This window comes from Phasianus colchicus, chromosome 3 (genome assembly GCF_987193195.1).
Source record: "Phasianus colchicus chromosome 3, bPhaCol1.hap1.1, whole genome shotgun sequence".
NCBI lineage: Eukaryota > Metazoa > Chordata > Aves > Galliformes > Phasianidae > Phasianus > Phasianus colchicus.
In genome coordinates, this window is record NC_143438.1 from 90,962,838 (window position 1) to 90,976,950 (window position 14,113).

Genomic DNA, 14,113 nt, shown 5'->3' on the forward strand with positions numbered 1-14,113 from the left:
TTGTTCTAAGTGTACTGATATCCCATTCCCCATAATATAACCCAATACAGCATAGAAAAGTCTTGCAGAAATTATCACAGTTATTATGAAGTTGTTTAGGTATTTTCTTAATTACATTCTTCATCCTTTAAATATATTTAAAAAAAAGGGAAGGAAAGGAAGAAATCATAGGCAGAACATCTACTATTTTTATTACTACTGCCTTCCTTCAGTCTTGTGCTGAGCAAAACCAAAAAGAACAATACCAAACCTACACAAATAACTATTAGTTAACTTCATAAAGCAGAGAAATGCAGCTTTACACCAAGAATCATCATATAGCCTTATTTATGATCACTGTAGGCCTAACTTATAACGAAGCTTGAGAAAAGTTCAGCCACGTAATGCTTTTCCTCCTGCCCACAATGTTCTACTTCAAACAAGCTGATGTGTATTTTGGGAGACAATTCCAGGCCGCTCCCAACTCAAGTCTTGCAGAACAAAAAACACTCTAACAACTAATGTTTATATAAACTAAACACTCAGGTTCCAACTTGATTTCCAGAATCCTTTTTTCAGTAATACTGCCATCCTCACCCTCCCTTGACTTTGTGTTTGCTGCTACCATCACCTTAGGTACGAACATTCTTAACAGTATATCAAGTTTCCTCAATGTTCTCATCCAAGCAGACCTCAGGTGCCACTGAAACACACTGATAGTTGTGCTTAATTCCACTTAGTACACCTTGAAAGTTTTACCAAGGCTGACAAAGTCACTGCTCAGTTGCTTCAGCAGTAGAATGCTACGATTTAGGATGTGAATATAACTGGACAAGAGAGCAACATGGTGTGCAGTTTAAGAAAGGTCTGTTCAGTGATTAATTTCTGCTAGTTGAAAGAACTGCAAATTGAAAGTTGAAAGAACTACAGAAATCAGCAGGAACTGTATTTTCTATGGAGTAGTCTTACAAAAGGCTACATGCAGCACGGGCATAAGCAGGATACTGCTCATAAACCATAATTATTAATTTTTGTCTGTTTTTTAGCTTTCAGAATTTCTTATTTTTCATACTGCATTCAAATCCAGAAAAAGATAATTTCAGTGACCGCTACCAAAGGTTTTGTGTTGTAAAGAAGCATCAGTCCCTCATTCATGATATCCTAATGCCTGACTGGCTCACTGTCCTCCACTGACAAGGCTGGCTCTGCTCTTAGTTTTTTCTCCTGTAAGACAAGATCCTAAAATCTCTTAAATTCCCATCTCCTTAACAAATACCATTAAAAGGTTTCCTAAAAAAAGTGCAGGCATTTCTTAAATCAGGTCCAGCTGTACTTGGTCAGGCTTAGCAAACGTCACCACTGCAGTCAGTGCACCAGCTCCATTTCTCTTCCACCAGAGAGAGGGAACCTTCCCTCCTGAGAAGTGTAGCAGCATTTGTTATACAGCTGCTCCCCAAGGCCAAAAAATAGTCTCTCCTGTAGCAACATGGAAAACATCACATTTCTGTAACCTTGGCGCAGTCCAGACAAAATTCTACTTTAGATCCAAATTAAATATGCCACTTGAATAGCCCTCACAAGCGTGCCTTTGTATATCACATACCTTGACTTCTGGAATTTTTCCACTTCTAGATGAGTCCATAGAAGCACACAAGAACAATCCTAACTGTGCGTCCCCAAAACCTTGGGAGCTGGACAGGAAGCAATACAGAAATGTGCTGAGCTGCCGCTGGTTTGTTTCACTGTTTGTTTTTTAAAGTGATCAGACAGTTAAGCCACCTTGTTAACATTTACAGGAACATCAGCGCAGGAGTTGAAGGACTTTCCATTTTCATGCCATCAACTCCTATTCCCTACTTCTTCACGCAGTCATGTCACTGTGCCATAAATCAAGTTAGAAATGCGTCACTTTTCGAGCATAAGAGCACACAAAACCAATTGCTGGGAGTGCCACACTACTCTCAGTTCTCCAGACTTCGATCCCAGAAGTTCAATACTCTATACTGAAATTTCTTCTCTATGCTTTTTTACCTTTTACCTTCTAACTCATCTTTTTCTTCTGTCTCTCCCTGTATGTATACACACAATGAGCAAAGAGCAAATTTCTCAACTGGAGACCATTTTGCAGACTGGTTTTAAGTGATCAAAAGTAAGACACAAGAATGTCACTGGAGCAAAGGAATAGCTGTAGCCTTCCAATGAAAGAGACTGCTCTTCATTCTAAGTTCTCTTGATTCCTTACAGCTTGACAATTACAGAGTAGATACACAAAACACCTGATAAAGCATTTTTCTTTGTTCCTTTTTATTATTACAGTCGAGTTCACACACGATTCATTATTAGGTCTGGAATCACAGAGGTCTTCTCATTAGTTTAAAACTCCCCAAGCATATTTCTGGAACAGTTATCTCAAGTGCCATAGGTACCTATTTAAAGGACACAATTACATCGCAATAATTATTTTTTCTACACCAGGCTGTAAATGTCAGGCTGAGAATAGGTAACACTTACAGTGCAAGACAGGACCCAAACAGAACCTTCAAGCACAGTCTGGCAGCCGTGCACAGGTGGAAGAGAGAAGAAAGTGCTACTTAAACTGCATATTTATGCTGCCAGTACTACACATATCAAAGTTTAAGAATACTTTCTGTAAGCACTTACACAGATAGTATTTCACTCAAAAACCTCAGTGTATCTACACCTAGAATTTATTACCACTTAGTAAAACCCTGCAGTGCTCAGAGGCATCTAAGTTACATTTACAGAACACACCACGTCAGCACTGCACATCCTCTTGTTTTTAATAAGAGATTCACAGATGCGTCACTGTAGATACCTTCCCTTCTGCCCCTCTCATACTGTTACAAGAGAAGGAGGTTCTCTCTGCTGCAAAATAATTAAGCTTATGTAGTCCTGTATTTTCTGAGTCATAACAAATCCAGTTATGCTCTAAACCAATTTCAAAATAAACAAACCAGACTGTGGTAGCATTTCAAGCCGGTTTAAATGGAGCAGTTGTCTTTAAACACTATCAAATTAATACTCACCATTATGCTGATGAAATGTCTTCAGCATGGAACAATAAAGTCATTAACTTAGCTATGATAATTACTTATAAGTCTGCCTCTAGCTTGCTGACACTGCAGGCATTTATCCTTTTGTCTGTACTGATACTGATGAGAAAAGCAATGGCTTGAGGAAGAATAGATGGATGTTGTGGGTCAACAACTGGCTGCACAACTGGCATTGCCAACGTGGTTCTGGCTGCGATCCTCTTAGAGGTGTGAATACCAAGTGGAATTCCAAAAAGGGCAAACAGGAGCATCTCGGTAACTAAAGGCTGCTCAGCCTTACCTTCCTCCCTGAGGTGATGAACCAAATAGCAACAGGTCATTTCCGAAACATACAAGAAATAAAAAGACAATCAAAAGCATTCAGCACAGACATGCGAATGAGAAATCACTCCTGACCAACCTGATGGAATTCTACCATGAAAGGAGGAGCCTGGTGGACAAGAAATGGTTAACCTTTACCTCAGAAAGGCTTCCAACACTGTCTCCCATGACATCTTTATGGATGAAATGAAAGTATTGACTAAATAAATGAACAGCAAGATGAACTGAAAACTGCCCAGACTGTCGGACTCAATGGCTTGTGGTCAGCAACTCCAGGCAGAGACTAGCCAGAACAAACAGATGATTAACAAGATCATTTTCTAAAAGAAAAAAGAAACAGAAATGCTGAGTTGCATTGATTTTAGTCATATTTAATATACCTCAGCATCTCAACTCTATTGCATGCCAGACTCACTAATAAGAAAGTTATCACTGTATCCAAAATATGCTGGTGCTTTTGAATTGTGTGGACACCAGCTACAAAATACGGGTGGAGGCAAGGAAAGGGTAGATGAGGGCAGTGTCAAAAGAGCAGCCAAAACAGGCAAAGAACGTCTCACTAGGAAGGCTTGCAACCACTTAAATTTCAATATTTTAGCTGTCTTCTCCCATCTCCCTAGAACATTTAATACAAAAATACCAGATACCTAACAGCAACAGACCAAGGACAAATGTTTTGGTTTACAAGTGTCCAAGGTGTATTAGGGAGGAAAATGGTATTTTACAAGCACAGATGATTGTTTAATGTACACTATAAAGTTTTAAAACAGGAAGATTTTGCATACAATAGCAAGGAAAGCTTCCTTATTAAGCTTTATGAGCAGTAATTCTCATCCATTAGGAGCAGGAGTTTTGCAATACAGCATTGGGTGGTAAAAAAAAAAAAGCTATGAAGTCACATCAAAAGAAGAAAAAGCCTTCTCATGCCTTCTGAACTTTGAGAGGCACACAGACTGCTAATTCTGAATTAACAACACTAACATTTTATCAACTAAAAATTACTAATTCTGTGTTCTTTCATTGGTATGAGCACCTCTTCTAAACATAAATAAATCACAACCATAGAAACAGCAGATATGAAAAACTAACTTTTAAGTTATAACTGTTGTATTTAATTCAGTGAACGCAGTACTCCTGGATAAGAAGCAGAATCCTGGTAAGTTTATCTAAGATCCTTTAAGAAAAAAAAACACAATTTATCTAAAGGTAAACTATCCTTAAGGAAACAGGTAAAGCAGGTCTCCTTGCTGTCTCCTTTGACAGAATGCCAGTGTGTGCTGCCTGAGCTACAGAATCACAGAATGGCCAGGGTTGGAAGGGACCTCAAGGATCATGAATCTCCAACCCCCCTGCCACATGCAGGGCCACCAACCTCCCCTTTTAATACTAGACCAGGCTGCCCAGGGCCCCATCCAACCTGGCTTTGAACACCTCCAGGAATGGACAGGGCATCCACAACCTCTCTGGGCAGCCTGTTCCAGCACCTCACCACTCCCTCTGTAAAGAGCTTCCCCCTGACATCCAACCTAAATCTTCCCTTTCTCAACTTCAAACCATTTCCCCTGAAGTCCTGAAGGGAACTGCTTACTATCCATAGCACCTCAGATTTATGTATAAAATTGCAGCACAAATCAAAAGGCCACAACTACACAGCTGGTAATTCATTTTCTCCCTTTAAACAGAGACACTGACAACAGTTCTCCACTAACATTACTGAGTTCATTCTCAGCTGTATGAATAATTGCTGCAGAATTTATTGCTCCCTGTAATGAGTGTGAACATTTTAGAAGTTCTGCATATTGTCAGTTAGTCAGTTCTTGCCACTAAGCTTCATCTGGCTTTTCCTCAAGTGATGTTTAGTTTTCCATCTTTTAACACACAAAGTAGCCTTGCATTTTTTTTTTCTTCCTATGGTCTGAAAAGCAACACTGCATTTCAAGTTGCTGTGTTCAGATTTATCACAGCTGATGTTTATGTAGGATAAAGAAGATCTAAATGCATAGCACAGCATTAAACACCCACCTCATATCTGGCAGCTAAGAGGAAAGGCAGCAGCAGGTTGCTTCAAGGCAGTGTTTCTCCGGAAGGTGCCAAGAGATTAATCTGGTTTAACTGAAGGGGTAACTAATAGGCTTTCTGCAGGAAGGAGCACCCTAACAAAAAATGGAATGCAGAAGCATTTTTATTTCAGACTGAGCAACATTTAAGCAGAGTTGAAGATGTATCACTTCGTTTCTTTCTTTTCTGGCCCTAAACAAACACATGGAACATAAACTAGTTCCAAAACCATTTTATATTTCAAGGTAACAAAGGTTTCATACACACACAGCCAAACTAAATAATATGCCATACGTAAAGAAAACACACAAAAACATCACATGGACATCAAACATACTGAATATCTGAAATACACAAACAAAGGATATTCATTCCTATTAATTATTACCTCAAGCTAGGAGAACAACACTTAACTCACAAGAGTTAACTCTGAAGGAGATGGTCTTCCAGGACACAACATCTCTATTTAAGATCCTATTTCATATTTCTGACTGTAAACACAATATATATATTTTTTTCTCACTATTCTCTAGCTATCTGATAGTTCTTTAATACAAATTTTTGGTTCTCATTATTTCTCAATTCTAGTAATGAATGCTTATTTGCACTACGGGATCAGGAACAAAGTGCTAGGCTGAAGAACTGTCTGCTGTATCACTTTAATACTAGAATCACAGAATCCTTTGAGTTGGAAGGGACCTTTAAAGGTCATCTAGTCCAACTCCCCTGCAACAAACAGTGACATCTATACCTGTTTTAAATTCAGAAGGGAACAAAATCCAAGAAGACTTGGTTTTAATCCCAACAGCACTAATAGATTAAAAAGCATTTACCATAGAAAACTGGCCTTTCATTCCACCAGGCATGCTGTGAGCATGCTCACATTCAAGGACAGCTTCACATACACACAGGAGCACTTGGATGTGTCTGGCTGTGAAATGATGGTATTTTAACACACGGCCTTCCAAGTCCCTAATGGCTTACAAGCCAGAAACTCTACAATCGTACCCAGGGACCCGATTTACAGGCAGTAAAGCATCCAAGTTTCCTACTGACTTCAAAGTAGTGATACGGCTTAATGCAGGGTAACTCCCTAGTAATGATTTAATGATTGGATTAGTAGCCCAATCAACTAATGCATTCAACTGCACACAATCATTTGTACAAGAAGATAGCTATAAAACCAAAGTGAAAAGGAAGTTTTCTGGATGACTTTGGTACACCACTGACCACAACAAGTTTATATACAATGCAACCTCAAGCACAACACTATAATGAAGTGCATTTCAAGTGTTCTCCTTGCTTCTGGAAAGCATTCAAACACTGCAAACTCCTCCAATGTATAATGATACCAAATTTGAATACTGAAAAAAAAAAAAAAAAGCAGGAGGAAGAAGTGGGAGCATTTCTAGTGACATCTATTGTCCACTGTTAAAAGTGGCACCCAGAAGAAAGTTCCGTAAAACTTGAAATAAGCAAGAATGAGTTCTGATGACAGAACATCAATTAAAGCTTTCCATCTAAATGCAGAACCTCATCTTTATTTAAACGCATTGTATCTTTCATCTTATTCCTCCAGCTCCTTTCTGTTGAGTTTTAATCCCATCATCCAATGTGCTTGCAACCCTTTTTTATACTGCTGTCACTTGTAGATTGAATAAGCACATTAAGTCCATCATCATGGCCATTAATGAAGCCATTGTAACGCCACAGGACAAGTCAGGCCTTTGTGGGACTCCTTTCCATACACTCTATTCTTCTGACAGTACTTTAAGCATGTTCTAAAACAACTTTCCTTAATTTGCTTATCTTTGATTAAGTCAAATCCCTGCTACAGTCAAATTCTGACATACAGCCTTTCTAGCCTATATGAAGCCTCCTTATCTTGTGGCAGAAACGAAGCTACCATTTCAAAATCTTGGGCAATTATTTGCCCTTTATGAGTATTCAATGCTAGCAAGTACAATTAGGACACCCCCCTTCACAAAGTGAAAAGAATTATCTCATTGTGACTCAGACTCACAGTATCAGACAAAATCTTCAAGTCCCAAATGAAAACTCAGAAAAGTAAGATCTGCTCTCTTCCCACAAGCCTGACTAAACACCAGACAGTCATTCTTCTAAGATACCCCACCAGTAATCACCTACTTGACAACTGCCCTCAGCATTCCAAAATAATTTTACTGTTGAAAATAAACAACTTGTTCCCCATTTAAAGTTCTCTTCACTGATTCAAGCAAGCACAGTTCTGTCCCAGAACAGCCATTGAAAGCTCTCACGGAAAGACTGCACAACACATCAGCTGTCAAGCTTTTAATTGAAACAGCCACTGGATTCAAATGGGAACCACCAACTACTTCCAGAGCAGATTCAGGATGACTGCAAAGTGCTGCATTTCAGAAGTTCACTTATCCAACCAAAGCCACTTTGTGGATAGGTGTGAAGCATACTTTAGGAAGACGACGAAAGAAAGGATCCATAAGGAAAGTCACCAAGATAAAGTAAGCATAAAAGGCAGAAGGTTTGATAACACCCAATGCAAAACTTGCTCAGCTTTTACTCCAGGTGAACCGTGATGATGGTTCTAGAGCATCTTTGTTAATGCAGAAATTACAAACAAATCAAGAACCCACACCCTCCCAGCCATAAACCTCCTGTCTCCTTGCAGGCTGTTCCTCTGATTCATCACCAATATTTCTGCTTATCTTCTGACAGCTTTATCACACACTCTGCTCTTTTAAATATGCATGTGATATAATTAATGTTTTACAATAGCATCAATTTGTATTTAATAATTTGTTTCCTCCTCCTCCTGTCAAAATCCATCATTTAAATATAAAAAGGTCTGCACATCAACAGGCTTTGTTCTGACCCCAGCATTACCCCAGGTGCCCACATGATGAAGTACCATGACAGTGCCAGGAAGAACCCAGGCTCTGGTTATATAAAAACATTACTGTATTGCAAGCAAGTTCTGCTTGCTGTCAGATCAAGACATAAAGACTTACCTGCTGGCAAAGAATGTCTTGAAATTTCTGTAACAATAAAGAAACACATTTAGAAGGAAAAAGAAAAACAGCTCTAAAACCACGTTAGCCTAATCGCTTTTCTACAAGGCTGCATTTGCTTAATAAAGCACATGATTTTAGGCAATTTGCTAGCTGATAGTATGCCACGTGTAAATTAAGACTGTTTCACTTGTCTCATTCTGTTTATTATCAAGATTAAATTTTTGCTCACCTAGCTGAAGGGTAGAGATTACAGCACTAAGTAACAAGGGCAGTTATTACAGCAGTGCAAACATTCAACGTGAAGTCACAGAGATTTCACTACTATCACCTCCACAGTTCCAGAGTTGTGTGTCAGGGTTGTTTTTAGCCTCTGCATACAAAGAGGATGTTATTGTTTTTTATCTTTATGCTTAACCCTTGACAGAGAGAAGACCAAGTTTGAAACACAAGAAGCAATGCTAGAAGAGATGGATCTCTGTCACAGAGAGGCACAACACAGCTGCTGAACATTTTTGTAATAAGTATCAAGCCTGCCTCCAGTAGCAATTGACTTTATCCAATACCACTGTCTCAGAGTCTAAATAGATCACATCAGAAAAATTATGTTTATTCTTCTTGAGGGTATAAGTGTAAACACACAAATACATCATCATGCCCATTCTAACTCATTCTATTCCTTCTGCCTGATTTTGATACACCTGTCAACTCAGTACATGGGAACCTAACTAGGATGGAAGGTGCCAATCAGGCTTCAAAAAGGAAACTGAAATGCACGCAGAAAGAGAAAGTTAGAAGTTAATGAGGTCAAGGACTGTGGATTAACATCAAGAGTTAATGAAATCTGAAATTAAAACAAGTAGGGGAAAAGAAAGAAGTAGAAAGAAAATGAATAATAAACCGAACTGAGCCTAAGAAAAAGGGTCCATGTAGTTCCTTGCTTAAAAGGGGACAACAGGACTGTGTAATAAATCCCTTTATTGGGTACAAAAGCCATGCAGAAACTGATCTTTATCCACAGGTGCAGCAACTGGGACGAATGGTAAGGAATGCCTTCAGACAGGAGAAACCCTGACAAGGAGCTGTGTTGTGTGCTGGAAGGAAGAGTCCCAAGCTGCCTCGTGCAAAAGCATCTGCATAGAGTGCATGTTGGTGTACACTGAACAGAGCTTTCTTCTGGCAGCAGAAATGTTCAAGCTACCATTAAACTGTAACATTAAATTAATCCAAAGAGGTGTTGCACCTTGCAGTCTGCTACACACAGGTTTGATCGTCTTTCCCACACGTATTTCAGACTGAACTCCTGCTTATCCCTACAGAAGATGAACCACCCTAGGGCACTAGAGTGAAAAACCAGAATCACAGAACGGCCTGGGTTGAAAAGGACCACAGTGATCATTTAGTTTCAAGCTCCCTGCTATGTGCAGGGTCACCAACCAGCAGACCAGGCTGCCCAGAGCCACATCCAGCCTGGCCTTGAATGCCTCCAGGGATGGGGCATCCACAGCCTCCTTGGGCAACCTGTGCCAGAGCATCACCACCCTCTGTGTGAAAAACTTCCTCCTAATATCTAACCTAAACCGCCCCTGTCTCAGTTTAAAACCATTCCCCTTTGTCCTATCACTATCCACCCTTGTAAATAGAATCAAACTGCAGAGTAGAAAACACCTTATTTGAATTTAATTTCCTGTGATAGAAGGCAATCTCTAAATTCCTTTAAAAAAAAAAAAACACCAAAATTTTGATATACTATGAAAAACTAAAAGCTGCATTAACATTTCCCTCGATCCCAAGGACCAGAGTGGGACCGAGCCAAAGGAACCTACAAGATCAGCACTGTTACTATATTTAAGTCAACAACTGTAATGATTTAGTACTTCCACGTTATGCTGCAAAATAGCTCTGTAAGTCCATTAACTGGAGAGATGCTTCACCTCTGAGAGGGTATGCCTCCTGCAAATGCACATTCCTCCAATATAACCAAGTACAAGAGACTGTTTTCCAAGATTAGTTGACACATGTGAGTTAAAAACAAGCAGGAGAAAAGAAATTGAAACTTGAAGGCCTCATCAGTCAACTGAAAATTGCACGAACGCACTTAACGAGGTATTTGTATCATATCTTTCAAATATTTCCATTAAGCCCAAGGTCCACTATAGCCTAATGCATCTTAACTCTGGAAAACACCAACTACTACAGAAATATTAACTCATAGTAGCGTAAAATGAAACATATACCATCACAACTGCAAAAAAAAATACCAATTCTATGGGAGTTTTGTGTGTCTGTTTGTACATTTAACACAACAGTGAATGTTTGTTATGTCATGTATTTTTATTAGTTACAGAGCCCCATCCTTAATTTTGGAGGTTAGCTTCATGACCCTTCCTACCTTTGGGTCTATCCTATCTCTCCAGCGAGTTCTCGTCTTCTCTGGCTTGAAACTTTTTAAGCTTGTTCTCCAAATATGGTTTTTCATTCAACATCTAACACTGAAAGCAGATTAGTGGCTTCTGGCAACATCTTAAATACTTCATTCACTGAGAAGTAAACTGAGACCACGCATTTAGGTAGCTACTAATTTCACACTGCTTTTACACACTTGCAGACTTTGCAATGCAGTGAGGTTGCTCCTTTTTGAATACCCTTTTCTAGTCTCTGGTCTCCCAGCTTTCCCCCATTTCTCACTCAGTGTAGCAGAGCTCACACAGCTACATTTAGCACTTCCAAAAGTGCAAGGCCGTCTCTGCAGCACTCCTAAAACACAACACAGCCCCACACACCAAGGCTGCCAGGGCAGTCCCTCTGTTGCAGTACAGCTCACAGGAATGTCAGAATTCCGGGACACCTGCTGCTGGGAACATGAGCAAACAAACTTTACACGTTGCCAGGAAAGGTAAAATAGTCCAAGTAAAGCTGATTTTAATCCTAGTCAGACAGCAGGACGATGACGTAGATGGGCTCAAGAGGTCATTTCCAATCAGTGTTGCTTTCACAGTATACACAGATGACCAAAATAGAACAGGAAAGAAGCTGTAACAATGTAAGAGGTGCAACAAAACAAGTTCATTACCCAAAAGTCTTGCTAAGCAAATGAGTTACCTACATGAAATTACTGAAAAGCAGAAAGGAATTGACTGTGAAGAAGGAATACTGTGATTACTTCTGAGATCACAGCATATTCACAGCAGGAATGGTCCCACAAGGATCACTGAGTCCAACTCAGTGCACTCCTCACTGCAGGCTTTGCAGATGCAATCCCAAACAGCCTTTTCTATGATATCCAGCACACCAAGACGCTCATCTTCCATTAAAATTGAAACTATTTTCTATGAAACCATGCACTTATGCATTGCAGACTCTCCTCAAATGTTTTCCTGGAAATGGAGCCACAACTTCACATCCTTCTTTCCAAGAGTAACATCTGATCACTGAAAGCAGGAATATTTTGTGAGCTGTGTTCTTACCTCACAGTAAGATGAGAGCACGGCTCCGTGGCTGAGGACAGAGGCTCAGTGCCTTCCCAGGCTGCAGCACTGATCTCCTTCCAGAGCTGTGGTAAGGAGCTGACCATGTGAAATTTCATCCTGCCTTACTGCAGCAGCGACTGACTCCAACCTAGCAGAGCCCCCTTGAAATCAGTTCAGATATTCAGTTCAGGAACTGCTCTCTCATTCCAGCAAAGAATAAAGGCTTGCAGCACATGAGGAGCCTCAGACCACAAGCTCTGGGAAGATGGCAAATGTGATTTTCCTATTTATCTACCAGTACCCAATTCATTTAGGAATACAAGCGTCTAGCTTTTGTGGGAATAAACCTGCACAAAGTTGCCTCAGAGGCTAACCTTCCTGCTATGAGAGGATAGATGCTCCTCTACTCCTTAATGAAGCAGAGATATAACTGCCTCCTTTCCCCCAAGAGCAAACAACTAGGCTGAAAACTCACCCCTAAAATAAACTTAGTAAATTATTCTTTATAAATTAACTTTTGTTGAGAAGCTCAAGAATTTCTCCACAATCGATCCAAAGACCTTGGAGCTCCCATTAATTCATTCTGACAGCACTCTCTCTAAGGAAAAGCCATTAAATAGCATTTATAATATGATGAAATTTCCATGCAAGATCTACAGTAACCCCTGGTTCATATCTCTATATATAGATATATATATAGGTATATAGATATTTTCACTTTCTTGTTAGAAGTGCATACCTTATTTCTAACCTCAACTAATCTTCTAATTTAGCATTCTGCAGAGCTGAATGTTAACAGCCCCTCATTATATCATTTCCCATTAAGGCAATTTTAGGTGAGCATCACTACAATACAGAGAGTCATTTCTCTAAACTTTTGGTCGCCCTTACACACCTCAATTTCACTTTTTTTTTTTTTTTTAATTTTAGCAGCTTCTGTGCTTTACAGACACCACTGCCTGATGCAGTATTCATAAGTTAACCATAAGAGCACTAAAAATACCACTTGCTTGCTTCAGTTTTTTCCCCTATTGACATACTTACTGCACTTGCCTTAGGCACAGTAACAGGTGAATACTCACCATGAACTATCAATTTGTACCTGGTGCTGTGGGTGAGATGGGAAGAGAGAAGACTACAGGACAGATCCCCCATCCACCAAACCTGCCAGAATTCTTTATCACTTGACCAAGTTCACTGTACAAACCCACACATTTTTTGTTTTCAACCCAACTTCATAGGAGATCCAGGTTGCACTGCAGACATTTATTATTCTTAAATCCTTGTTTCCAACTGTGAATATCAGCAGTAAGGATTTAACGCTTTCATCTACATCTTTTGAAAAGGTTAATGAGGAAACAGCCAAGAATGAGTTGCTATCAGACCCTCCTCAAGAAGTGTGCATGTTCTGTATTACATTTTGAGAAGGCCTGTTTTACCAGTTATTAATGTCACTGCAAGCTGTTGTCTCTGAATCCCAAATACAATACAAAATTAATTGTGTGTATGCATGACAAAACAGGTCCTAAATACATTTGCAGTACGATCACCATCATATCTTGTGGAGGTCTTTAAAAATGCATGAGCGAAGTATTCTATTATTGCAACACAAGTCAGTGAAGTCATCCCGTGCCTTGGGAACACAATCAGTTTGTGTTTATTTCCATAACTGACAAAGCAGTACCTAATTAACTGTGGCATTCATCTCGCTGCCCCCAGCCTTCTGTTTATACCTGCCTTCTGCTTCCCACCCACTGTGATTCAAAAACAAAAGCAATGTTTGGTCTCCTTAGTTTACAGCATCTACAGAAGCCTTTTCAAGAGTTTCCAGTAACAATTTCCCCTCTGCTGCTGAAGGAAACACTCCACCTAAATCACTTGGCTTATGGCTGTTAAACACTACTTACTGACTTCAGAAAACAATCCAAATTCTCATCAAGATGCCATGTAACCCACTTGCATTTTCCTTCACCTCAATTAGAAGAGTACACACCTGAAAACTTCAGGTTCATTTACACAACATCCACACAGTGGAAACAAGCACACCCTCAGCAGGTTCACAGATGACACCACACTGAGTGGTTCAGTTGATACTAAGAAAGAATGCCATCCAGAGTGACCTGGACAGGCCTGGAAAGTGGGCCCAGGAGAACCTCATGAGGTATAACAAGGCCAAGTGCAAGGCCTTGCACCTGATTGATGG

The 14,113-nt window shown here is 39.8% G+C and overlaps 1 protein-coding gene across 4 annotated transcripts in view; it reads right to left on the reverse strand.

The window, feature by feature from the left end:
- The window catches only part of PTK2 (protein tyrosine kinase 2), a 192,336-nt gene that overhangs the window by 145,433 nt on the left and 32,790 nt on the right, over nt 1-14,113 (reverse strand). Inside the window, exon 3 of one of the 4 annotated variants that reach the window (XM_090138046.1) lies at nt 8,441-8,467. The exons of the other annotated variants lie outside the window; for them this stretch is intronic. The gene's annotated coding sequence lies outside the window, so the exon portion shown is untranslated. The remainder of the gene's footprint in view (nt 1-8,440; nt 8,468-14,113) is intronic. 4 annotated transcript variants of the gene reach the window in all.